We start from the raw sequence: 27,246 nt of genomic DNA, 5'->3' as shown, positions 1-27,246 counted from the left end.
GGCTGGGGGCCATGGCATGGGAGGTCAGGCTTGGCACAGAGATGCTCAGGAGAGCCCTGAGCACAGGATTCACTCACGCTGAACAGCTTTACAGGAGCCCTGCAAGGGCACAGCCAAGCCATCTTGCCCACATGGACACAAAGTCCCCACCTGCTCCTCTGGGGGCAGGTGCTCTTGATTTATTTCAAAGAGGCACATCACTGACAGCTGGGGAAAGGTGTCTCACTGCCCTTTGACCTGTGACTCCACTTGAAGAAAATGGGATGTCAGAATGCTCGTGCTCTGAAGATGAAGTCAGCAGCAGCTACTGGCATCAAGATGTTTAGATTCACTTGTTAAACTAGAGATAATTTCCATGGCATTGATACAAAAAGGTAAAAAAGTGGCAATTGCATCTGCACTCATACCATTTTACATGGAGTTATCAACAGCTCAGGTAGCTCTTGCCTGCTGGAGTGGGACCTGCTCTTTCCCTACTCTACCAGACCCTGATGGTGCCCACAGTTTTGCCAGGAAATACTTGTAGCCTTATTGGATTTCACCCAGCTCAAAATGTCACTTCAACCTGAAAATCAACAATTCTGCCATTCTCCTCAGAAAAGAAAGGATGGTCAGTTATACTCTTAGTCTAATAAAATACAGAGAGGTCTCAGACTAAAAAAAATGAAATGAAGTACAAAGAAAAGATGGTTCTGTCCATATGATGCACTAAGACCATTTAGTCCTAATAATCTTTGAAACATCCTATTCAAAAACGTATTTGGAGTTCTTATTACATTTAGGAACTTGCTTAAAACATTTCTGGATTTATCTGAAATCCATTGCTAATTGTGATTGGTTTAGTCTGTTGAAATGCAGGAACCAGAGCATGCAGAAAGTCCTTGGTTTAGCAACACTTCCTAAATGTATTGTGACAATGAAAAATATACTGCATAAATGGTTGTCCAGTACCTATTTACTTACTAGGAGTTACAATGAAATTCAGGCCTTCCAGTTCTAAAAGAGTCTTCACCACAAACCACACCCTACAGACAGCGTTGCAAGCAGGTACGGGCATTTTCCAGGCAGGAAAACGTTGCCAGCAGTGAGGGCACCTGCTGGGAGGGCAGACACTCGACACCTGTCCCATGCTTTGCCACGATGCGTGGGGTGACATCGGGAAGGTCACTGAAGCTCTGTGTGCCTTCTGCTTGTTCTCTGGAGAGCGGCAGCACGGAGGGGCTCCCACAGAGCACCACAGGGGAACTGGGGCTCTTTGGCAGCTCCTGACTTTGTACTTTTCTAGGGACACGACTCCTGCTGCTACCGCTCTTGTTTTCAAAATGTACAATAATCTCAGTTTGGTCAAATAACAATCAAATGCTATAATTTTAACCATGAAATCAATAGTCATGAAAATGGCCCCAGCTCATTGTAGCTCTCTTGGGAAGTTTTCAAACAGATAAGGAAAATGGCAGAACATTGAAGCTATACTGGATCAGGCACTAATTGCAAAAAAGATGAAGGACAATTTTGCATCTAAATGTAGGAATATTTCTCAGTTATGACTCTCATATAACATTCACTTTTTGCAAATATTTAGGGGATTCTTGTGTGTTTCTCAAGCTATTCTTTAATTTCTAAATGGGATCCTCAGCTTCAGCTCAAATGATTCCTTGGTGCACATCTACTTGTCGTGGCTAAAAGCTTTATTTTACAATGGAAGGCAAGGAACAAAACCATGTTTGTGTTGTGTAGCCAACACAAACTCAGCCTAAGCCAAATCACCATACCCGGTGGGCATTGGGCCAAAGCCATAACCAATAAAAGAACAGTTGGAGCAACAACCCAAGGACAAGCCGTGACTGAAATTTATACAAACCGTTCAGAAAACATCCAGAAACAACCACTTCCATTCTATGTATTTACAAAAATGCTGAACAGCTCACAGTTTCTATAGCAAAGAAAGACTGAATTACAGAATGTCGCATGTCCTACAACATTAAAGCCACCTGAACTTTGAAGAGGAAGGGTGCCTGTCTTTGCAGTGGCCTTGTGATTGCTGGGAGTTCCTCCAGCATCCCCTTGAATCGCTGGCATTTGGCTCATTTGTGCCGCTTCTATTCAATTGTTGACGGTGTGATTGAATTTACCATTTAGAGCCATTACCGTGTGTCATGAACTTTCTCAATCTGAAATGCGAGAATCTTCTCTTAAATACGGGGCTGCTGAGAGGGGGGTGTCGTGGGGGCAGGTCCCGCAGGAGCCAGTGAGGGAAAGGAGGTGGAGAGATCCAAGGAGCTCTCCTGGCATCACTTCCTTCTCTTCCTCCTCCCACCTCACCGTTGCCTTCCCTCTCCAGTGCCCCACTTTGTGTCATTCCCCTCCTGTACACGTAAGGAGCCCTGTGGCATCCACGGTGAAGAAAGGGACGTACAGAGTGCATGAGTAAATTTCCATATAAGGGTGGTTAAAAAGCATGTTTATCATCAGCCAGTTTTCTTGCTTGAAGCTGAAAAGTGGAAAAATTAAGAATATTATTTCTCTCCTTCCACAACCCATTTTCCTGCTCTGTAGCAGCATTAGCAACAGCCAACAAGGAAATCATATCTGCTGAGGAGATTTCTGGGCTTGATTAATGCTGTTTGTCAGTTCAGCTGGGCAGAGTGAGGCTGTGTGGCAGCAAGTCTCAGAGCACAATCCTTCAGGCGAGGCTGAAAGGGCTGTAAACAAGCTATGAAAGTTTAATGACATTCAAATATCTGAATGACTCCTCAAATGGTATAGTGGTTAGGAATTGTCCTGTATGGCTTTTGTAAAGAATTCACAGGGTTAATGACTAAAGAATGGAGTTCTGGTAATCAATATAGTCCTCTGGCTCTATTGATTGGAATCGCCTGCTTATTTTGCAGCTAAGATTTTTTAGCCCATTCAGAACAAAGACACCCTAGGGGACTGTTAAGTAAATAGGCATTTAAGACTTTTTCGTTGCTAAGAAAGTAGTTAATTATTATTAGCGCTTAAAAGTCTCAATTTAGACAGAACATCCTGATGAACATAATAATTTTGCTAGTTTTCTGTGTGTTTTATGCACATGCGTGTGTATTGGCAGCTGTTTAGAAGTGTGCACCTATTGGGCTGGACAAGGTGCTGAGGGAAGCCTCAAGACACTGAGAAGCTTTGCAGGGACCTGTACACCGAAAAGGATCAGGGCCCCAGACAGCTGCAGTGTTTGTAGGTTGAGGACTGCCAAAAAATATGAATGTGTCAGGGAATACTTGTTGATCTTTTGCTAAAAGATGACATTCACAGAGGTTGAGGGAGATGAGTGCCTCAAAAGGGAGCTGGGCTTCTGTGTAATAACAAAATTCTTCCAAAGAGAAAGTGCTTCACAAAACAAGCAACTTTCTATTTTGCCATACATGTAAAGATTTTCTGCTGATGTCACTGTTTTTGCAGGCCAGAGGTGCAGAGGATCACCAAATCACCTGAGGCTGCTGCCCGTACAGAGGACACTGTGGCAGGGCAGGGGAAGACACAGAAGTGACTGCTCCTTACCGGGCAAGCAGCGTGGCCTCAGCCTCTGGAAGCAGCTGGGAGCTGACTGCATTCCCTTTAGCAGATTTCAGAGAACAGGGGAAACTCGAGTTACACATCTTTGATGAAGGGTGTGATCTGTACAGTCAAACTGGGTCTGCCCTGGCTTGCAGCACTGCCCTGGCCCTACACTGCCGCTGAGATGCCTCCTGCAGAACCAGCTGGAAACTTAGCCCCACACTTGGCCCTCAAAACCAACCAACGCTGACAGCTCCTGCCAGATCTCCAGTATTTTCACCATAGAGCTGAAATCACCATTACTAACATTCTTTTCTTACAGCCACACAAATCTTCTTTTGCCTTTTTTGTCATTTTAGACCAGAAGCTGCTCCTTGCTGACAGAGGAAGGAGAACAGAATGGCGTTTTCCCACTGAATGGCAGATGATGCTGGAGCTGCTTTGCATTTTGATGCCACTCTAGCTTCCTTTGCTCTTTGCTTGTTCAACCATTTTTGCTTGTTACACTTAAAGCTGTGAACGCAGTGGATCAGAGAAAAGACATCCATTTGGGACTCAAGCACAGCTTATCTTTTCCATCCCCCTCAAAAATTAATTATCATAGCTGCTTGCTTGTGTAGGCATTTGATAAAAACACAGATCATGCACCAGTCAACAAGCATTTATGCACCAGCTGAGACATTAAGAAAACATTACATTTCGTATATGATCCAATTAACAGCTTTTTCCCCTGACAATGATTTCCTATATACTTAGGCTATTATATACAATTTGGTAATATGTGGAAGTATTCATCACGCTTGCATTCCCTGACACTAATCCTGTTTGTACATTCTCCTCGCTTTCCCCTTCCTAGAATTTAGAGTGGAGATTCCTGACTGCTGCCTGTACAGAGCAATGGCTTGATTTTAGCCATGAGTGATGTCACAAATCCACAATGTGATAGATAGAGGCAGAAGGGAGCTCTGTTCATAGTTTTACACACAACTTTGTTTCTACCTTGTACACACCTTTGTAAGTGTGACTCTCCAGCCTTGGTGGACTGCTTACCAACACTTGGTAACCTCCACTCCTTATCTTGTCCAGCTTCTAATGGAGGTATTGTCCACAAGAGAAACCCTGAATTTTACATCTCAGTGCAAATCTGCTGTCAAAAATCCTGGCAAGTGAATTTGAAGGTTTTATTGCGCCCAAGTAGCAGTCCTCCATTTTGGTTACTGTTGAGGTCAATCCATCTGCATAAGCCAGCAAGAAAAAGATTTGAGTTAATTTTATGAAAAAGGTTTACTTAGGAAGGAGCATTATGGCAACTGTATAATGATACCTGCTATGGGTGCAAGATCTGAAAATCATCACAGGTTTAATACTGAGAAGCGTTAGACAGAACAATGCCTCCCAGGATTTGAACTGGCGTGCAGCTTCTTTGCTCTAGTTTTACTGAACACCATAAGGCTGGAGTTGGACAAAATGGGAGGTGGAGAAGATAAGGGGTTCCTCAAGAGTTTCTGAACCTCAGGTGAGAATCGCCTTGGGAAGACAAATGACAGGGAGCTATCCCCGATTTTGTTTCCACTGTGGAGCATTCTTAAAAATTACCAAATGAAAGCCACATAGCACTTCACAGTCTTTTACAGTGAGTAACACAGATTCAGTCACATTTTTTGCAACCTTTTGAGAAATTTTAGAGGGAAAATTACTGAACAATTTGGGACAGAGAAAGGAATTCTTAATGGCCTTTTGATGAAAAAAAAAAAAAAAAAAATCTGAAGCATTACAGGTTGAATAAGACACTGAATTTGACCCAAAAGGGCTTTATATTTTTTTTTAGAGTTTTTCTGGATCATTAGTGAAGAAAAATAATCTGATTTGTTATGCAGCGTAAAGACCTATTGCACATTGCCAGGAATACGATTGTGAAGAAAGAGCTATAAACCAGTGCACATTGATATCAAACATGTAGCCATTAAGAAAGGAGAAAAAGAAAGGTCCAAAGCTAGGGAATTAATGAAATTTTGCCCAAGGGCAAAACTCAAATGTATTTATTTTTTGAATTTGTAGTTTTAACTTTGCTGAATCCATCTATTATTTTCATGTGCAAATGCTCCTCTCCTCCACTCTTTCTATTCTCTGGGCACCTTTTCCTTCTCTCTCTCTCTTTTTTTTTAAATTTTTTTTTCTCTCTTGTTTGTTTTTGTGCTAACTCCTCAGTAACACATGAGATCTCCCTGAAGTGTGGAGTCAGAGCAGTTTGGGTTGCCAGGTAAGATGTTCACGCTGGGACCCTGTAGAAGTTGGGGCTTTACTTTTGCAGGCCACAGAGGAAACTATCCTGTGAAGAAGGACACAAGAACCCTCTGCATGGTTTTTCTGCACAACTTATTATAAACTTAACTTTATGAAAAGCTGAGGAAAGCCAGAAGTCATTGTATTTTCAAGGATGAAAGTACTGATGTCCCTGATGGTGAGTTGAATTCAGTTTGTAATGTTTAGTCATGAGCCTTGATAACATGGGGGAAAAAAAAGAAAAGGGAAACCCCAGAATGTGGAGAAATCTTTACCATGTGGTTCTGTCTTTTCTTTTCCAAGATGACAGGTCTGGGTTCCTTAATTGACTCTATGCCATAGGAAATGACATCTGCCTGAAAATGAGTCAAGGTGCTCCCTTTATAGGGAATGCTGAAGTCCCATGGCAGTGCAGCCAGGCACACAGTCTGGGGACACCTCTGGTTTCTAATAGCCCATGCTAGTGAGTGACCCATTCCCACAGATGTCATGAAAATCATGGCTATTTTTATATAGCATTGAAAATGGTGCTAAGCTTTTGAGGATCAAAGTTCTCTTTCTGGCCCTGCCTGAGATTCATTTTGTGACTTCGTCCCCAGAGACCCTTTTTACTTCTTTACTTCTCCTGCTCTATAATGGGAACAATGACATTGGTCCATCTAAAAGAAACCCCTCAACACTCCTTCCAAAAAACCCAATAATACCCATTAGGGAGATGGAGGTAACATAAGGTGTTTTTTGTCACTAGAAACCTCACCTTCCAGTAAAAGTGCAAACAGTATCTTTATGGTTTGGTTATTAACCACGGTGTTTATGAATTAAAGAGAAGTCATCTTATACCTTGGTATTCAGAGTAATGCAACATGCTTACTAGAAATCCACCTAAGCAATTACTTTTTTGGTCTATTGCCAGATTCCTTTCATATCAGCTGCAGCAGCTTGCAAAAACTTAACAAATAGCATTTTACATAGGCTTGTAGTCTATATTCAGTTTTATCTGATTATTTTTAGCACAGTGATTTGAGAATCCAAATTACAGCTAAGAAAATGGAAAATTCATTTTCCAACAATGCCTTAAGCTTCACTAGCATTTTAGAGCAGAACATTTCTGTGATGGCCTTTGATTCAATCCAGGCTGAACGAAAGACATTTCATCACCACAGAATGCATTTCTTTATTTGCCTTGGATCTATGATTCTGTCAGTATTGAGAGAAAAGAAAAATCAATGCTGCACTATAAACCTCGGGCAGCCCCTGGCCAACGTGGTCAGCATGGTGTGAGCAAAGGAAATGGCAGGGGAAAAAAATTGACCGCTCAGCAATAGTGTGGCACAGTAACGGACAAAGCTCTGGGCTAATAACAGCTTGCAATTACACATGGAAAGCCAAAGCTTGTAGGGCATTCAGTACGAAGGGGATGTAATACAATTTATTGAACCACCGGTTAGAGTTCTGCAGCTTCTCAATAAAAAAAAAAAAGGGCTGTGGACCTGTACTGCTTAAAAGACAGACTTATATGGTGCCAGCAGGGGAAGGAGACTTGAAGAAAGCAGAAAGCCCTTCCTTTTTATGTCTTGGATAGTGAGCAAGTGGGAGAATGCAGCCTCTTTATGCTTTCTAAAAATACACTGGCGAGGCTTAAAGGGACAGCCCTGCTGCCAGTGCCCTGCTGCCTCCACGGCTGCCTGCACACACACACACCCCCTGAGCCAGAGTGGCCAAACACATCCAGGCACTGCATTTTAATTCCTTAAACTGCACCTCTGCTGACAGCACACTGCACATCCTGCCACTCTGAAAGAGGGGAAAAGCAGCACAACAAAAATCTTTACTGAGGTACCCTCCTTCATCTGAGAGAAGCAAGGTGCTTCTGCAGGAGAGCAGAACATTAAAATACTAGTTAATGAGAAGGGAAAAGTGGAATCATTGACAAGGATGTCAAGCATTGAACAGACAGAAATTAAAAATTATGACTAAAAGCATGTGTTTTATAGGGATCAAAGGAGGTGGAGGCATGTTTGGGTAGGTCTGGCTACAGTACTGAAGGTCAGCACTGCACACTGAGGCCAACATCCTCCTGCCCCCACCAGATGGGACAGCTGGGGACACTATGGCCACAGGTGGGGCACAGCCTCAGTCCCAGCCACCTGCTCCACTGGGGTTTGTGCATCCACCAAGAAGGAGCAGGGTCTGTTAGGGGTAAGTGGCTATGGAGCAGTCTTGAGGAAATACACACAAACACATGGTGTGCAGGTTGCGGTATTTGTGTTTTCAGGGATAAATTATGCTCTTCAGATGGTGATGGAAAGTTTTTTGTCACTCAATGGCATGAAAACGGGAGGTGCCAAGTATCACCCAGTGTGGGCTGAAGCCCTGGTGCTAGTAGGGCTGTGCTCAGCAGAGATCTTGCCTGAAGAAACCTCTGTGTGATCCCACACTTGGACCTCCTTCTGCCCATGTTAGCATATGTGCACATTTACCAGATTATCTCTTATCATCAGTTTTGGCATTGGATATAACAGCTGCCAAACCAGTTGCAGGTTGCTCAAAGCCCTATTTTAGAGTCAGGATTCATCTTTTCCCCCCCGAGTTAGCCCAGTACAGCTATACATTAATACCCAGCATCAGATACTGCACTTCCTGGGGGACCCTGATCTTTGCAGGGCCAAGTGGGTCTTGCAATTGCCTGACCACACTTGTGTGCATTGTGAAGAACCACTGTTTCTAAAGTTTTTTGGCACGTGTTGTAGTACTTGTTCCTAACTACGACAATGATGTGGTAAAGCGTGCACTGAAAACAACTGAAACAACAGCCACAACGTGTCTGGTCATTTTCTGTTCTTAACTGAAGTCAAGCTCTCCTCACAATGCAGTACAGCTGCAAGATCCCTCATCCCCAGTAATGAGGAACAGATTTCCCTTTATTGTCACCAGAGGCATCAGACCATGGGTACAACTGTGGGATACTATCCCAGCACAAATCTGGCCCAGAGATACTTTTGTTTAACATGAAATGTAATTTCTAGAGTCTCAGCCTAAATATTTCACCCTTTCATATTTCCACATCAACCTCTTCTCCTAGTGTAGTCCCCTACGTTCCAGTGGCTCCTCTCGGTTTCCCCGGCACAGGAGGCAGGTTGCTGCCAGCACATCACCTTCAACACCGGAACACCAGGATCGCCGAAAGAGAGGATGTTGTCTCTCTTGTGACAATTATGGCACGGTCCCCGTAACTCCATTCCCCACGCAATAAAAGCAGCACCAAGCACCGCAGCCGCTCAGCAAATCCCTGGCCCGTTTTTGTAATTAAGTCCTTCTACATGACACGGCGCAAGAGATAAGGGATTAGTGTTTGAGAGGCCAGGAGCTCGCCGGAGCGGGGGCTGCGGAGCGGGGCCGGCATCCCCGACACAGGGGGAGCCCCTGGGGTGGCTCCTCTCGGCAGCCACGGCCACGGGGGAGGAGGGTGCGAGCGCTGACCATTCCCAATGTCACCTGCAGAGAGCCATTAGCCCGCTCAGCCCTCTATTCCTACACGCTGAATCAAATTAATCTAACAAAAACAGATGACCTGTGAGCTCAGCCTGCCTTACAGCAAAGTCAAACGGGAGCGAGGGGCAGCGGCAGTGAGAGGCAGGGAGGAGCCCCGCTGTCCCCGCGGCCCCTCGCCGTGGCCTCCCGCCGATCTCCCTCCCTTGCCGGCTGTCACGTCCACGCACCGCGGCCACCTCTCCCTTCGCAGCCACACGAACCCTCTCTCGTCCACCTTGCTCTGCCTCTGCGCTACCCCCTCCATTACACACGTCCACACGCACACACAGAGCTGCTGACCTAGAGGTGTTAGCCACTCCGCAGCTGCCGTTCTTCTCACATTAATCTATAGGAATCAATGGACATTTCATTAGAGTAATCAAGTGTGGATGCATCCCGCATTTATATCCCGCACCTCCCCCCTCCCCCCAGCTGCTTTCACAGGCTAATTGGTCCTACAGCAAAGACTATGTGGATATTTTTCCCTACAGATGAGTGTCAAGAGCAGTTTTTTTACTGCTGGTTGAAATACCTATCAATAGAGAGGTAGTATAAAAGCCTTCACCCATCAGGCGTTGTTGCTGATGCTAATACATTATGCACTCTCTGTTCTCACACACTCAACTCTCTCGTTTATACTTTTCCCCTATACTACTACTGAGTCATATATGCTGATTTCCATAAGAGAATTATTCCATCTCATTTTCCTTAAATATATATATATAAGATGCAATTAATACTTTTCTATCAGTTCACAATACATTGAGGGAATTTCTCACATGATTATACTTCACCAGCAAGCTTTTTATTTTTGCAGTCAAATCTCTTAATCTTGTTTACTATGCTATCTTTTAATTTCACGAGGTATTTTGTGCTTTACGTGCGCACACAATGATGCCTTGTGAAAGGCACCAGCATTGTGTTCAGCACCCTTTGCTGCCTGGGAGGAGATGCTCTCCCCTCTCTGCCCAACTCTGCAAAGACAGCAGAGCTTTAGCAGGACTTAGGGAGTGCTGAAAAACATCCTGAGAGTTGCTGAAATGTGTATGCGGCAGAAGGCTGGTGACCAAGTGGAGTCCCTACAGGTGGGGGACCAACGGCTTCATTCAGATGATCTTTTTGAGGCCATGAGAAAATGTGATGATGCTTGTTTGAATAAAAAATTTGAAAGTGGAATTTTTCATAAGATCATGGACTTTTCATTCAAAAATAACTTCAAAAGCTTTTACAGGAAGGTGTACACCTGCCAAGACATACTTAAAATGTCCAAAAGCTTTAGAAATGCCATTGTGAAGAAGGAGGCAGTGCAGGGAAGACAGGCAGTGGCTCAGAGGTGCTGTGCCTGGGGCTAAGGTGCCTCTTGAGAAGGGCTGCTGTGGCAGGGGGTAAGGGTTCTGCACAGGCACTCTCCACTGCACCAACCCCGCAGCAAAGATGAGGGTGTATGGAAATTCATCATGCTGCACCATCACCCTACACAAGGCTTGGCCTGAGCAACCTACAAGGAGAAGGGCAAGAGCTCAGGAAACAACAGGGATGGGAGCTTTGGTGTCCCTTGAAGTTGCAACTAAACTTTTCTTTCTTTTCAAACTGTATTTGATGATTAGAAAAATGAGCTGAATTAAAAAAAATCATTGACTCGCAATAAAGCTTATTGTTCTGGTATGCTATCTTTCAAGTCATGTCAGACTTGAAAAAAAACCCCATAAGTTCTAAGCAGAAAAACACTTAAGCACAAGAGTTTCAAGTAATGAGAAAAATAAAGAAAATTCCTTTCTTCTTCATCCCATTCTTGGAACTATTAGCATGACTTACGTGGGTAAGCCTCATGGGCTGCTGGTGCTACGGTGCAATGTTTGCAATATACTTGGATATATTGCAGGGATGTGGAATTTCTCCTACCTTCCTGACTTTTCCAATATGGTGTGCAATTTTCAGTTTTGTTTAATGAATACTATATAGGCTTTTAAGGATTTTTTTTTTTTTTTTTTAACTAAACCCTACTTTTTGCTTATGGCCAAATTCATGAAATTGCAATGAAGAAAAATGAACCCGCTGAAGGGGATTGACCCCAAATGCTCACGACCAGGTCTTTCAAGACTAACGAGAGAGTTTGCATTTGCTTTTCCTGCCAGATCTCTTTCCTGAGGGCACACTGCATAATGCAAAAAGAGCTATGTGAAGTTTGGTGCAGAGGATGAAAATGGGACCATTCGGCTGTTTTGCAGAGATGAGGTTCTCTTCCCCTTCCCCCTCCACACGTTTTTCACTGTAAGTGAAAATGAAACTTGCGCTTTTCAGAGGAAATGGCTGCTAAAGGTTAAAGGGTAAGTCTTCCTTGCTGCAAGCATACATTTTTGCAGGCTGAATCTTATCCATGTGGCTAGCAGCACTCATGCTGAAATAACTGCAGAGGGCTTGGAAGAAGAGTAGGGAAATAGAGGGCAAGAGCATCAAAAGAACATCCCCAAATCGATTCATCTGCTCTTTTTTATTCCTTCATTCGAGTTCTGGCCACCTCCTTCTCCCTATTCCACGTTCCACTGTAGAAACAAGATCGTTATTCAGAGGTGGAGGGTGGGTAGCTGTGCCCAAAAAGGACAGTTGTTGTGCGAAGAAGCAAGAGCATTTCTTCTCAAGAGCATTTCTCCCAGGCTGCCATGGGGACTTACCTACCACAGGGGCAGGGAAATTTGGGGCAACAGGTAACTGAAGCCTTGACTCCTTGCCCTGTCAACCAACCAGAATATTTGTGCAGCTTATGTACCCACACAGAAATACAATGTCACACAACACAAGTCACCAGGAAAAGAGCAGTGGGAGGAAGGAGGCAGCTGTTGCCCACCCCAGCTTGCCTCTTTGCTTGCTTTTGTCCTCAGAGTGCTCATCATTTGGCTCTTAGGGTTTTTTTCCTGGCAAAGGAAGCCACAGTGAAAGAGCATCTGAATAGTCCTGAAACCAGTTCCTTAGACATTTTAATATATTCTGTTTAGTGCAATGCTCCTAGGAAATATTTGACCTCAAGCAAACACGCTCATTAGTATCCACATGGACTTCAGAATATTCCTGGTAACAGTCTGTTATATAAAATACAAAAAAGGATGAACAGAAGTCCATTCAAAACCACATCTTCCAGCAGCATATAATTTGCAGAATGCAAATGTGGACAAGATTGCATATATTGACACAGAACGTACATGGAGAGCAATAGAGCACAAATGTATATCCATAAAATTTACAACCATTTACAAATTAAGACATTTCAAGTTGTTATAAGATAGCAAATCCAGATTTGAGAGGGAGTCAGCCATTTTCTTCTCATTCCTTCTCTCCTGTTTGTCCCTCAAAACCAAACACAGAATCAAATACCTGGGAGATTGGTGATGGGGATTGTTGTGCTTGCCTAAGGAAAGCTAAAGTTTCAGGGAACCAATATTCCAAAGGATGCAGAGTGAGACGGGCAGGGAGATGGCTGGGAAATGGTTATGACCAAGGTCAGCTCTCAGAAGGCTGCAGGTGCCAAGTCTCCTCTGGAGAGCTCTCCCAGTGATCCCAGGGCAACAGACTGCTCAGCAGCTGCCCCTGCTCCTTGGGGCAGCACAAGTGAAACATCACAGGAATGGTTCTTGCTCATTTGAGGTTACTCCTAACCATGAAAGATTACTTTAATTTCCTTCTTGCTTTTCTCTACTTGGTTCCAGTTGTTTCGACTCAGTCTCTACACATTTTAGCTACTTCTGTGTGTGGTAAACTGAGTGGCCTATCTTAAAACTGCCCAGATTCCCTTTTGCTCTTTTTAACAATTTCCTTGCCTGATGCAGCCTGTGCTCACAGAAGTACCTTTTTTTTTTTTCACACAGGCACAGGGTGACTCTAAGGGGGAGTATACATACTGCAACTGGAATAAACCAAAACTTTTCCAAGAATATATCCACTGCCAAGAAAAGTGTGAAGCTGCTGAGAAAGTTTTCATATAGAGTATTAGAAAATACATATCAAGGGATTTTTTAAAAAATTTTTTTCCTATAAAGAAGAAAAAATTGCACTACAACGATTGTATTGAGATCTCCAGAAATTCCCCCTTTTTTTTGTCTTTACCTGCACAGGCAGAAGAAGAGGCAGTCCAGGAAAAAGGCATTAAGGCATAAGAAAAAAATAGTTATGTCCAAAGGCCAGGGCTCTACATTACTTAAAATGCAAAAAGCCCATGCACTTGGTTATCACCAGTACCTTTCTGGAGATGGGGATTAGACAGCATCATCATCTATGGCTTTATAAACTAACTGATGGTCAGCCTTGCATTTTAATTGCTGCAGCTAATGTACAGCTAATCACAAATGTCTTCATTCTCTGCTCTGTGAATCACCAGTACAGAGCAATAACAAAAATACCACTATTTGGTAGCCACAGACACCACAATTATTAATGTAATGGTTTGAAACAAAGTATAAAAATTTTGGTTAAGTCATATGCCCTGTTTCCTTGTAGAGGACACATTATAATGCATTGTTTTTATAAAACAAGAGCATAAAGCTCCATGACACTACTGCAGACCTTTCATAACTGCTCAGGACCTGTATGGAGAGTAAGAGGGTCAGGCTGACAGCAGAGGATGGGATAAAACTCCAACCAGGAGAGGTTCTAGATGGGGCAGGGGAAGGGATTACATTAATCCCTGTCCCGCTCACAGGCTCTGCTGGCCATCAAAAGGTATCCTTGAGCTGAAGTGTTGGATCTGTTAAGAGGCTCTTCATGAAATATCATGGAGCCAGTTTAGAGAAAATGGATCTCTCCCTTTCATCTGCCTTGAGGGTTTTGGCAGGTGTTGGGGCTTGAGAGTTTGCTAATGGCAAGAAGAAAGGCTCTAAAGTGGTAGAAATGGGAAAAGAATCATGCTGATGCAGGCAGGCAGACTGTGCTAAGGTTTCATTTCTGTGACCAAAGTCTTGCAAAGGCCAGCCAGTGAAAATGAACACAAACCCAGGACCTGCCACTATCTGCTTTCCTCAGTATCACAGACAGCTTTAATCATAAACCAAGAGCTTTTGCTATGACAAGCACCCACTGTGCAGAGCCCTCCCCTTTGCCCAGGAGCGACAGAATGACCCTTTGGTATGAGCCCTGGGTTAAACTTTGTTTTGGCATTTCTAACCATACCTACTTTAAAAAAAATTTCAAAGTACAAATTTGGTTACCTTTTCTTTTTTAAAATGGGTCAGATTTTTAAGGTGAATCACCTTAACAAAAAAACCAACCAAAACAAAACTTCAGAGCTTGCAGTGTGCTTATTGCCTTACAGAGTGTTGCTGGGAATAGCAATTTTAATATAAAGCAATACAAGAGGAGGTGTGAGGACTATTGCACTACAACTTGCAGATGGTTGCTCAGCCACAGGAGGTGGCAGGGAAGGGGTCTTGTGAACAGCTGTGGTCCCATGAATAGCCCCCTTGGCTATTTGGAGCTGGGGCTGAGCACGGCACTTTGCCAGGCAGGCCCTGAGTTCCAACAGCCCGCTGGGCCACACGCTATCGTCTCTATTTACAGAAGTTGGTGGACTTTCCTCCACAGCTAAATAGGCTGACAGCCTCAGAGATTGGCTTTGAGTTTTTGGTTTGAACAAATCAATGAACTACAAGGAAAACTACAAAAACAACAACAAAAGAAATGGTTTCTGAATGTTACCTGAAAAACCACAGTTTCAAAAGAAAAATCTCTAGCAAAAAAAGTACCTGGAGCAAGGCAAGGGAAGAAGTTCCTCCTACAGTACACAGATCAGTGCAAAACCATAAAACACTCCGATAGTGAGTTGCTATTTATTGCATACTATTCTGGACAAAAAGACAGACTTGATGAAAGTCAGTTTGAGGCTGCGCCAGTCCATCAATAGAACTGCCAAATAATTTCTAATAGAATGTAGAAAAACTATAGTTTTTGAAGTTAGTTTGTGACCCACGCTTGTGCTAGCACCAGAGGACAGTAACAGCACAAGCACTTCCTGAGTGAAATAAAATGTGAGTAGGAAGATGTAGAGGGAATTTCAGTTTTCATCATCAGCTTTTCAGCCTAATTACATTAAATTAACATAATAATCAACCCTGCCCCATGGAGGGGTAAGGAAGAGAGTGGGCAGAAGAGAAAAACATGAAGGTGACTTGAATAGCTTGAGTACAAACACCAATAAAGAAATGTTTATTTACTAATGGTAATCAGCCCTACTTCTTACACACCACTGGAAATAGACAGCACTGTACAAGCGTGAACTCATCAGTGACCTAATTAATGACTGAGGCAAGGACCCCACCGGAGCCCTGCTGCTGTGGAGGGGCGCAGTGCACTGCAGGGCATTGACTCCCCCAGAGGGGTTTGGGGAGCAGCATCAGAAGCTGTCCTGCCCAGCAGCAGTGCATCCCAAGGCACGGTGCCACCCCCTCCTTTGGGAACACTTGGGCAGTGAGCTGTGGAGACAGAACAGGTTCCAAGAAGCACCTTTGGTGGGTTCTCAAAGGGGAAGAGCGGCAAGGGGAAAAACCTCACAAAAACACCCTTACCTTAAGGATGGGAAATACACGTGTAAGACATTTACTTAAGGTAAATTCTCATATACCTGGATATTTATAGCTACACTGGCATTGGTGCTGTGAACAAACAGGTTCACAAACCAAGGAGCCAGATGGAGTCGCTACCAGCAGGTCCCTGAGAGAGCCTTTCTCTGTTTACCCCTGCCCAGCACTGTTACCTGGAACCACATCCCAGTGCTACCCTGGCAAGGGGGTTAGGGAGTGATTGATGCAAAGGGAATTAACTTGCTGAGCTGATTACAGATACAGGTTTCTCTTTCAAAAGGGCTCTGGCCTATATTCCAGCCCAGTAAGAAACACTTTGCCTGTTTCACTTGGGTACAGCAGGTTCAAATTCAGGCTGAGCTTTAGCCACTGCAGAAAGGGCTGTGAAAGGCAGAGCTGTAAAGCAGCTGCTGGTGAACTGGGGTCTCTATCAGCACAGCCACAGGGAGGAAGGAGGTCAGCACAGCACACACTGCCCTGCCACCCTCCCACTTCCACCTCCTGCCTAGGGCAGCTCCTCACCCTGCAACTGACTGAGCCTGGCTCTTGGCAAAGCTTTCCAGTAGGAAAGTGTTTGGCTGGTAGCAAAGGTAATCCTGAGTCATTTTCAGGGCTCAGAATAATAGAACAGTCATCAGTTTGGTGGTGATTGAATATACAGATTTGAGCTGTGAAGAGTAAAGACTATTTATTTTACAATAACGAGGAAGGTCATGATGCTATATAATCTAATGCTGGGCACCTTTGCAGGTTAGAACTTCCTACTGTAATATTATTTAAAATATTTTTTCATTTATTTGAGAGATTAAGTCTGGTTTGCATGAACATGGAGATGCTTCAGCTTCATGAAGGGTTTTCTGTACATTTCCACAAACTTGGTTGAATTTTTTGTGCATGTCAAAATGAAGTTATACACATCAAAGAGTGTTGTGAGTTTTCAAGTCTGAGGTCCAAATTCATTACTGGTGTAACTGCTGTAGAGGTAACCAATAATCTGACCCAGATTCTGGACTTTAGACAAAGTTTATCATCCCTGAGGATTATGTAGAGTTTACTTATCAGGAGAAGAATCCAATCATTTTCTTTGCCCCTTGTCTGAGGAGTGGACTTTGCAGCCAGATTTAGCAGTGGATACCTCATCTGGGAAATGTCTCAGCGTGCTGTATAATAAATGGGATTTGCTAGAACTTAGTGCTAGGAAGAAATTGTGCTGCCCTGCTTCTATGTGTGGAGGCATATGTGAGCAGGCTGTGTGTCACTGAGATTTGTAGATAACCAAAGCTCGAAACTCTATGGTTTATAGTTTACTGATGCAAGTTCCTGCTTTTCATTGATCTTCATTCACTAAATCTGGACATTTGACTACTAGAAAGAACCAAGCAGCTTTCAACTCCATCTTTCATGTCTCTCCAGTACCTATGAAATACATTGCTTTGTTTTAAGGAAATGATGAAACTGAAGGAAAAGCCCTACCTTAAGCATCCCAAATATTTGGAGAATTTAAAACCCAGGCTGAACTTGGGTTCCATTTGTATTTTGAGCTTCCCTTTACATTTTATAGGGAAGTAATTGATCCATGTAAAGCACTTCTATCTCATACTGAGAATGGCAGCATGTAGTGCCCCAAATTTTAACGTGAAAATTTCCTGGTTTTAATTTTCTCTTAATGTTAACCTGAGTCATTGTGTGTCCCTGTTTCAATGCTTAGCTGCAGTTGTACTGAGCAGCCTTGGAAAGCAGATGAAGTGGTTATGTGTGGTTATTGCCCATAATACAACTGCATTTCACAACTGAACTCTTGGAGCTTAGAAGTTATGCCAATGCTGTCTGCAGCTCTTAAATGCCATTCACCCCTAAGAAGCAGCCCACACTCACACAAGATTTGTGTGATTTAGCTTGATGGGGTGATTTTCAGGGTCCAAAGCAGGACTGATACTATTATTTCTAAAACAAAGAGAAGAGAAATAAAATATCTTCAGAGGGAAGAGAAATATAATATCTTCATTTAACTGCTGAGGAAAAAGATACCTGTTAGTTTCAAGAGATTTAGACTTCCTTTTAAGTATGCTGCAAACAGATAACTCCAGACATGAGGTGAAAACAACTTGTTGTGTTTCTTTAAAAGGACCTAGTCAATCTGCAAGGGTATTTTTCTTTTATGCTTGGACATTTTGTGTACATTGCTCTATTTTTGGCTTAACAACTTTCCTGCTTAAATCACTGAAACATCAGCTAAGCAAAACTGCATTTTGCAGACCCATGACTGAAGTGTTAACATTCTGTGGTTTCAGAAAGCATAAAAAGGGCAGAGTAGAGGAAGGAAAAAAATTTCATTAGGGGATTAATTAGACAAAACAAGGCAATAAAAGAGACTCCAAAAGGCTCACTCTTCAGAGATTTCCATAATTGTGCTCTTTACAAATGAGTTTAATCACCCAAAGGAAGAACCAACAGGCAGATGAGGAAGTGGTCAATAAGTAACAATAACTGCCCACTGCATTACTGGGGTATCTCGCACACATCAGGCCCAATATCCGGATTGCTGAAGTAATGCAATAATGAATCCTGACCCGTCTGTGTAGCACTGTGGTGAGCTCCTGAGAGCTTGTTCTATTCTGGGGAAAAAACAGTTCCGCTCAGATTTTTCCCCGTCATCCAAGGGCTGCTAACACACATATAGGATGTATATTTTGGAGGTCAGATAAATCAATACAAATCAAAATCAAAACAAATCAGAGATATGGTAAACAAACAGTCTAATGTGATTAACTGAGATATTTTCCTTCTTTTTCTTCTGTGCTTGGTCCTCAAAAGCATTAGTGGCATAAACAATAGAAGGAAATAAATGAATATGTAAAGTATCTCATCTCTTCCCACATGTAATAAAATGAAAACAAATCTTCTCACTTCTACAAACTCCACCACATCAAATTAATAATGGAAAACATCACATCAAAGCACTCTGTGCTCAATAGCCTGTGGCACATTTGGACTCATCAATAGATGTTCAACAATATTACAACTTGTTTAAATCTTGGTAAAGTAGTGTTATGTACTATTGTTATTGACTTTCTTTTTCTAATTATCACCCAAAGGTGACAGATGATACAGCACTAATGATCAGACTGTTTAAGAGCTGAATCAGCTTAGAATCCCAACTCATTAAACCTCAGCAAGACTAAAAGATTCCTTGGACTTTAAGGCTAAAAGCTTCACTCTGCTGACAGCATTTTGGTCAGTTATACAGGGGACACAGTCAGGAGATTTAAGGCATTTTTCACTGACAGCATCTTCGGAGACTTTAAGGATTCTAGTACACACAAGTGCCTAAATATTTAAAAGTATATCAAGACATCCAGCTGTCATGATAAAGCAAATATTTGCAGAACCCCTTTTGTTATGCTAAACCTTCTCATGAATCTGTTTCTGTTTCATGAAGCTAATAGTAAACTGTTCTTGATTTTAATAGAAGCTGAAGTCAGTAAGAGTTGCAGAGCCAAGACATTTGTTTGAACCCTTTTCTCCCAGTGTGCTCAGAAGCAGAGACCCCAATGGTATTTTTGTGGTGTGTACCAGTGTACTTCAGCCTTGCACCGAATTAATTTTTTCTTAGTCAGTTTGGCAACCTAATATGGCATTCTAACATCTGTTTTTGAAAATCTGACTAAACCAAACCAATATATTCCTTTCTATTGCTCCATTGGATACAGGTTAGGAATGATATTCCCGATGTTATCAAGAAGTGATGGCTGTCTCTAACAGCAAGAACTGAATCAGATTCCTGAAGCTAGAAGTAAAGTTAATGAAGAGATTAGGTTAAATTAAACTAGGGGATGGGGACTGTCCTAAACTTACATCCTTTGTAACTGCATTGAAAAATAAGCTATAATGTTTGATACCAGTGTTTAGTCTGAAGGTGCTTGTCCAGGGCAAGTAAATCCTCATCTGGACAAACTTCCATTTACTTGTCAGCGACCAGAACTGGAAGCATTGGCCTCCATACCTTGCACTAAAGGCCCAAACATTTTAGCTCAGTGTGCTCTCCCTCACTCAGAGGTACACTTCCCAGTGAGCTGTGTTACTTCTGCATGGAGACCTACAGGAATTAACTTTTAAAATCAGGCAGTAGTCACTCTAATCTCTGTATCTAGTTTGTCCCATTCAAGCCCCACGCTATAAATCAGAATAGTAGTTACCCAATTTTTCAGGTCACATTCCTTACAAAGTAAATGAAACTATTAGGTGCTATTAAAAGGGCAGGATTAGCAACTGAAAACTTCCCTATAAACTGCTATCTAATAATTTATGACACTTTTGATGTTTCCTGGCAACTGAACACATTAATAAGTCCATAGTCCACCTCTGATATTCTCTTTCCTCCTATCGCAAACTTTTGGACCTTGCAACATTTTCACTTTCGTAAAATTCACTGTATCAGAGTCAGTGAAGGACTGGCAGTGGTGCCCTAGTTACACCCCAGGAAAGACTTTACCCCACTTAGACAAAACCCACACATTAGAGTGTCACAGCAGTGAGGTGCAGAGAGAATTCTCCTGCCTGATGTGCACACAAGACTGAAAACACAAATGCGTATTTGGAAAGACTCTTCCTACTTTAACTGCTTTTCTGCCATGAGTGTCCCCACTGGTACTCTGCAGATGCCTTGAGTCAAAAAATGACATCTTGTTAATTTTTCTACTTTTTAGGACTACCCACATGCTAATCTGGTCACAGACTCACCATTTCAAAGACACTGTGCACCTAGATGAATGTCGTAAATCCCAAATTACACAGGATTTATTTTGGGAAATTGCTTTTTCCTTTTTTCTCACAAAGTTGATCGAGGCTAAACCTTTCGTTCATTTTTGGTCAGCTTAAGTCTAAGTCCAAATGATACATCTAGCTTTAGTTTTGATAAGGGCAAAATGAAACCCCAGGCTGGATCCTCTGAGTCCCTGCTCTGCAGTCCCCAAAGGCTGCCTGGTACACAGCTTTTCAACCTCTTGGGCAACCAGAGCTATTTACTTTGGAGTCACAAAATATAAGGACTAAAGATGTTTTTTCAATATTGACATTCAATGGAAAGGTTACTTATTTTTGACTGTCCTTCAAAAGAGATTCCCAACGATTCCCCCATTTCTCCTTCTCTCTGTCTCTCATCCCTGAAGCCTCCAGCTGCAAGCACCATTCCTCTTTGCTGCCTGTCAACATGAGCAATTAATGGCTCCAAAGGGTTGCTTTGAATGACCTGTGTAGTCCCACCCACAGGAACCGGCTCTGAGATAGCAGAGCCAAGTAGTTTCATGGGAATCCATAGAGGAGCAATAGTTTTGCCCAGAGGTCATAATGTTTTGGATAAAATTGTGAATCAGTTTTTAGCTGTGCGCTATGAGCTTCAGGCTACTTTTTAAATTCTCCCCCAAAGCTTACTGTTTTTTACATGAAGAGGCCATATGTCATAATAAACATCAGGCTTAGGAACAGCTCACACTCTAAATGTCAGGCTACAAAGCTACCTTTAAAGATTAAACCCCTGCCCTCTTCAAAAGGGAGGGATGAAGAAATCCCAAATACAGAAAACCTTACAAATAACGCAAAGTTTACTACTAACAAAACGTATCTTGCAAAAACACACTTGGTGCTTTGCAGTTGGAGCTGCCCTCGATAAAATGTGGGTGTCATTTGAAAAGGACATCATTTCCAATGAATTCTGAAAGTGTCACACAGAGTATTGATCGATCGAGTCTTGCCGTCAGCGTGACCGGGGCCGGCAAAAAGCTATCCCTGTGATCCAATTTTCAGAGCTCACAGACACCTCCAGTCCCAGGCAAATGGCGTCAGCAAGTGGCAGGAGGGGTCTGGGGGAGGGGAGCTGGAGGGAAATGTGGAGGGGAGAGGCTCTGCACTGTCTGCTTGTCTAAGCATTAAATGTTATTAGCCACAAGCACGGCACCCCCATTGTGTGGGGAGGCTGCTGCATTTCTGGCTTTTGTGTTACCAGCAATGCCGAACCATTTGTACATCAAAAGTAGGTCCTTATCAGCAAGATATACCCCGATAAGATCACGTTTTTTATGATTACATCAGTGTTCAGCCAGTTTTCCTGCTTTTACCTACAGACACACAGTGCTGGGCAAGGGCGACACGAACTCCAAAGCCATTGCTGGCCGAACACCTGTGAGCCACCGGCGGGCTCTGACACAGCGGTGGCACTGCCCCTCTGCCCCCGTGTCCCCAGCGCTGTGGAGAGCAGGATCACCCCTGCAGAGCACAGAGCCAGCCCTGCGCTCTGCCATGACGCCCCGGGCCTGCTGCTCGCAGGGCTCAGGGACCAAACAGATCCATCTCACAGGAGAGGCCGGAGAGGGAAATTATCGACGCCCTTTGTGAAGCTGAGCAATCTCAAAAGGAAAACCTTGTCTCAGCCCAAGCGAATCCTGGCTTGAATCTGGAAGTGCTGGGGATGCCCCCACCACTGAACAATTAGGGATGCACCTTGTTTTTCCTCGTGTTACACAGGGAGAAACGTTGGGTGGGATCCTAGCACAACAAATCCTTTGCTGCACTTGCAGGCACCACACGAGTGAAATAACAGGAAAGATAAAAATGTGAAAAACAACAATAAAGGGAGAGCTGCCAGGTGAAAGAAAGAGGATGATTTGTTGTTTGTATGAAGCCAGTGTGGAACTGCTGCAGGTAAGGAAAGAAAGTTTAAGTGGGAAGAGCGAATTACATGCATTTTCTTATTATACATCCGATTTCTGTTTGTGGACTCATTGTTACTCAATATGTGAATTATTTGCTCCTGCTGTATTGCTTTCTCTTTGCACAAGTGACACAAAACCTCTTTCATTACTTTTGCAAGGAAATGACTTCCTTTTCTAAGAATTATTTATATATTAAAATAAAACCAGAATCTGAGTTATTCTATTAGTCATTTCTAGTGTTGAAAAGAATGCTATTTTTGAAAACAGAATGGAAGTATTCAACACAAACTGAATTTTACTGACCATATTAAGGGTATTTTAAAACAGAAGCTTCAGAAAGTAAACAGAAATTTCAAATAATCCACACAGCTTTCATTTTACTAAAAGAAAAAAGAAGCAACTATTTAGTCCCAATGGTACTCAATTTAACAGGCTTCTTTTCTAATTAGTGTCTAAATCTACAATGATTTCTGCTAAATCTGAGGAACTCTCATGTCTGAGTACAGCAAAGAAAAACAAGGCTCCTCAACTAATAATAATAATTTGAATGAATTTCTTTTACTTCATATAAGGTAAATATTTTGTTTTAAAAAGCACCTAGGCAACTGAAATTCTGCTAAGTCACCCAGAAAGCATCTTCTAGGGTTGGCACTCCAAATTCACCACTCATAATTAAAAACAAGGACAGCAAAGGCAGTGAAGACACATAGTAAAACTTGCTACAGGATAAACTGTGTTTGCACAAAGAACACAGCCCCACTTCAAGCCACAAACAAATCAATCAAAGTCAACATCTATTTCCAAGTGATTTGAAAACAGAAAAAAAGTAACTAATCGAATGAATTTTTCATTAGAAGTCCTTCACTCTACCACAGATGAAGTAAAAAAAGTCTACAGAACAGTCATGCAGCGTTTGAGAGAGAGCAAAGTCTCCTTACCTTAGAAACAGCTCCTATCACCCCATCAGAACTAGGCTAAACCCAGGCAGTCTGAAAGACCATGTTTAAACCTCTGCTTATTTTATGCTGCCTGTGCAGGTGTGTGTGTGTCTCCTAACAGCTGAACCTGAACTTTCAAGTGCCTACCATTTTCCCTAGTAGAGCCCTTTTCCCCAGTGATTAAAATCTTTGCTAATACATTTAATTGCAGAGGGCTGAATTTCTGTAAATTGGTTCTCATAACCAGCTGCAGCTGAATTTTTTTCAGAAAGTCCAGGTAAGAATGCACATATTTGAAAAGAGCCCCAAACTGATATCAGGGCTGACCAATATGCACAAAATCTACCACGGTCCACTTCATCAAATACAAGGTTTTTAAATTAAATCTTGCCTGTTTCTCAATATATGTTTCTCCAAGTGTTGAGTGGCAGAGAACAGAATGAGCTCAAGCAAAGTGAAGGACCCTGAAGTTCAGTGCTTGACTAAGGTATCACTAATTGCTGATGCATCTGCTGTTGCTCCAGGTGAAAGGGATCAGTGCTGAAGTGTCTCTGTAGATTGCACTGGCTGTACCAAAGGGAGAGCGCTCACGTGGAAAATTCTGGCTTTTCTCATCACTGATGTACCTAGCCCAGAAATATAAAATATATTCTCAATAAAATGTATCTCTTCTGGACACTAATACATGAGTAGTAGAAAAGAAAATTAATGCTATTTTATTCTGAAGATAATGAATCAAAGTCCAGTCATGGCAGAAGTTCCCCTTAACTTCAGTGGAGTTCAATTATGGTCCAAATATTGCAAATGATTTCTTCACAGTTTCACCTGGGCAACCCACTCTGCTGCAACAGCAGCACTGGGCCATCCAACAGATCAAGCAGATTTTTCCTCTTTATTTAAGAGAGTTTCTAATTTTCTACAGCAAGTGGACATTCCACAGCAAATTACATAGCTTAAATCTGAAAACTAACAGGAAATTAAAGGAGAGAAAACCTTCTTCCCTTTTACCACTGTAAGCCCTTTATTGTTTTTTTATTTTAGCTCTTTTTTACCATTATTTTTACTAACAAGGTGAGCAGGGTTCACTTTGATGGGTTTACTTTCAAGGTCTGACTTTTGGACCCCCAATGCCAAGCTCTGTTCGGTGAGGTATCCGTGCAGCTTCCCACAGACATTCCTGGAGTAAACCAGAGCATTTTTGAAGCCAGCTAATCTGCCTGTAAATGTAACCTGTAGCAGGGGATAGTGCCAGAGTGCTTGGCTTTTCAGTCTTTTCCCTTTCTTTTGCCTGGTGTTGGGATACTCCCAAGTCTCTCCTTGAAAGCAAGGCTCTGTGATGAAAACTTAATTAGTCAATGCAGCCTAAGACGACAGAGTTAAGTCCAAAGACATGATAGTTATCCGCCAGAACCTCTTGTTTGTCAATGTGTAGGCAAGAAGACAAAATCTACTCACAGCCAGTTTCCAGTGTGTGAAACAAGCCCATTTTGGGTCCTGCCTAATGCCCCAAACTCTGACTACCCCATCCAAAGTCACTCCCTAGACTCTCTCTTACACTCTAAGAGCCCAGTCTCAGGCTTGCAGAGACCTGCTCATGTTTGCCAATCGGAGTTTCACTGTAGGCCTTAGTACATATGAATAAAACAAATATTCCAAAAACAGTACAGGAAATTGAATTCTTGATCACTTGACAGGCGTTACAAAAAAAGTGACTTCGGGGGAGCATTTAGAGAATATACCAGGCCCTAGTTCACCAGATTAGAAATTTTTATTCTGTTACAGTCTATGTACAGCCCCCTATTACTGTCTTAACTCTACTTGTGAGACAGCAGACTCTTGGCCTACCTGAGTGAACAAAAGAAAAACCTTTTAAAAGAAATTTAATTTTTTGGGTGACGTTCCCTGAAGTCAGACTATGAACACCAAAGTATTCAAGTCCAATATACATATTTAGTTGTCAACACTGCAGTGTGTGAACTTAAGCTACCAAATGCAAGTAAAGAGATTGTGAGTCTGTATTCTTCCTCTCTGTGTGCTGCACAAATCTGAATGCTGCTCTGAAAAACCTGCTGGTAAATGAAAGCAAGCAATGTTGGAGAGCACTAACTAAATTCTGGCCAGCAATCCTCCCCTGTGCTGCTCTGCCTGAGGCTGTGGCCGGTGTGGCCCAGGCCCACCTTTGAGCAGAGCAGTGTGTAAGCACTGGTGATGGTAACACATGGGTAGCAATGATGGCGTTACAGTCTTATTTGGTGAGAGGAAGCTGGCCCCAGATCTATTGCTTCTGAGGGCTATGAGATACAGAATCTCAGTTACAAGAGGTTAAGAAGGTCCATCTATCCTCAAAGAATGGAGTAAGCAGCAGTTCATGGAGGCTGAAAGAAAGGTAAGTCCTGGAGGGGATGCTGTGGAAGGGAGGAAGTCTGAAGCTAGATTACTTGTCTGGCTCTGCAGGAGCCATAGCACAGTGAGGATCATATCTGTGTTTGAAAAGTACCAATTGAAGAGCAGCCACCTTCTGAATCTGAATGGGCACACAGAGACACACAGCAAGGCTTCTGAAAGCCCATCTGTTCCACCCCATGCAAATACTTTCCCTTTAAAAGAAAAGAAAGATGCTGCTCATGCCAGCTTTCCCTAAGCATCTTTGGCACTGCCTCGTGCCCCTTGCTTGTCTCATTAAGGAGAGAACGAAGGTGCGATGCTCTGAATAAGTATCTCTGCCCACATTATGTCAAATCCTTCATAGAAAGGGAAAAAATCCAACTGTGGGGTAGAAAACCCCTGCCCGTCTTCAATCAATCCTCACTACCACCAGGCATCTAGTCAATTTTTATTCAGTCTTCTGTAGCCTCCACTTCAATGAAGTGGCACAGCAGGGCCAGCGCCAGCAGCTGCTCGGCCCTGGCTGCCAGCACCCCGGAGCTGCTGAGGAGGAGAGCCAGCCAAGCCCAGGGAGGGCTCTGAGGGGACTCAGGAGTATTTCAATCTGTGCCCCAGCCCTTAATCATAAACTCAAGGTTCAAAGCCTTGCTGGACTGCTGGCCGCTGATCCCATCTCAAGGTGATAGTCACCTCTAGCCCTTCTGCAAACTGCAAACCTACTGTCCATCCATCTTAGAGCAGCTTGACACTGGCTTCTCTACCCATTTTACAGCCAGCGAACATTTCCTATTGATTTATTGATTTCTGTCTGCCTGTGGAAGGAGCTCAGAACAGACTCTATGTGCTCTTGCAGCCTCCTGAATAGATTTTTTTCTCCCTTTTTCCCTTTTTATCCAAGCTGTGTTAGCAGTCTGTGGTGAAGCAGGAATTAGACCATGCGGGAGCCCAATTTGCTACTGGCGAATGTGCCAGGCTTTTTCTTCCTCTCCCTACCCGGCATGCACACCTCTGCTCCCACTTTCTGCCTCCTGTCTCCTTTTCCTGCAGGAAAGCTGGCAGATCCCTGCCTATTCGACCAGTTCATCTCGGCTGAAAACCTCTGCTGCTCCCCTTCAGATCTTTTCCCTGTCATTAAGAGGTGTTTGATGTGCATGTAAACACCACTTGTAATGGCAAATTCTTGATTTGTACCGGGTCAGAGAAATTTCTTCTTTTCTGAGTCAATCGAGGAAAGGGCACGCTTCCCAACTGCCCATGCATCTGCCCCAGTGCAAACCTCGGTGTGTTTTGATAGACACATGTTTT

At 43.0% G+C, this 27,246-nt stretch overlaps 1 long non-coding RNA gene across 3 annotated transcripts; it reads right to left on the bottom strand.

The window, feature by feature from the left end:
• Nucleotides 1–611: 611 nt before the first annotated feature.
• Nucleotides 612–23,666, bottom strand: LOC120758782 (uncharacterized). 3 transcript variants are annotated; one of them, XR_005703014.2, is made up of 4 exons: nt 23,557–23,666; nt 4,545–4,769; nt 3,538–4,047; nt 612–2,491 (listed from the first exon to the last, which is right to left on the bottom strand). It is a non-coding gene; the product is annotated as an uncharacterized LOC120758782 (long non-coding RNA). The 3 variants fall into 3 exon arrangements; XR_005703012.2 differs by lacking the exon at nt 3,538–4,047; XR_005703013.1 differs by lacking the exon at nt 612–2,491 and having other exon boundaries at nt 2,508–4,047.
• Nucleotides 23,667–27,246: the final 3,580 nt, after the last annotated feature.

The sequence above is a fragment of the Hirundo rustica genome, chromosome 13 (genome assembly GCF_015227805.2).
Source record: "Hirundo rustica isolate bHirRus1 chromosome 13, bHirRus1.pri.v3, whole genome shotgun sequence".
Taxonomy (NCBI): Eukaryota; Metazoa; Chordata; class Aves; order Passeriformes; family Hirundinidae; genus Hirundo; species Hirundo rustica.
This window is presented reverse-complemented; position numbering and strand designations above follow the sequence as displayed.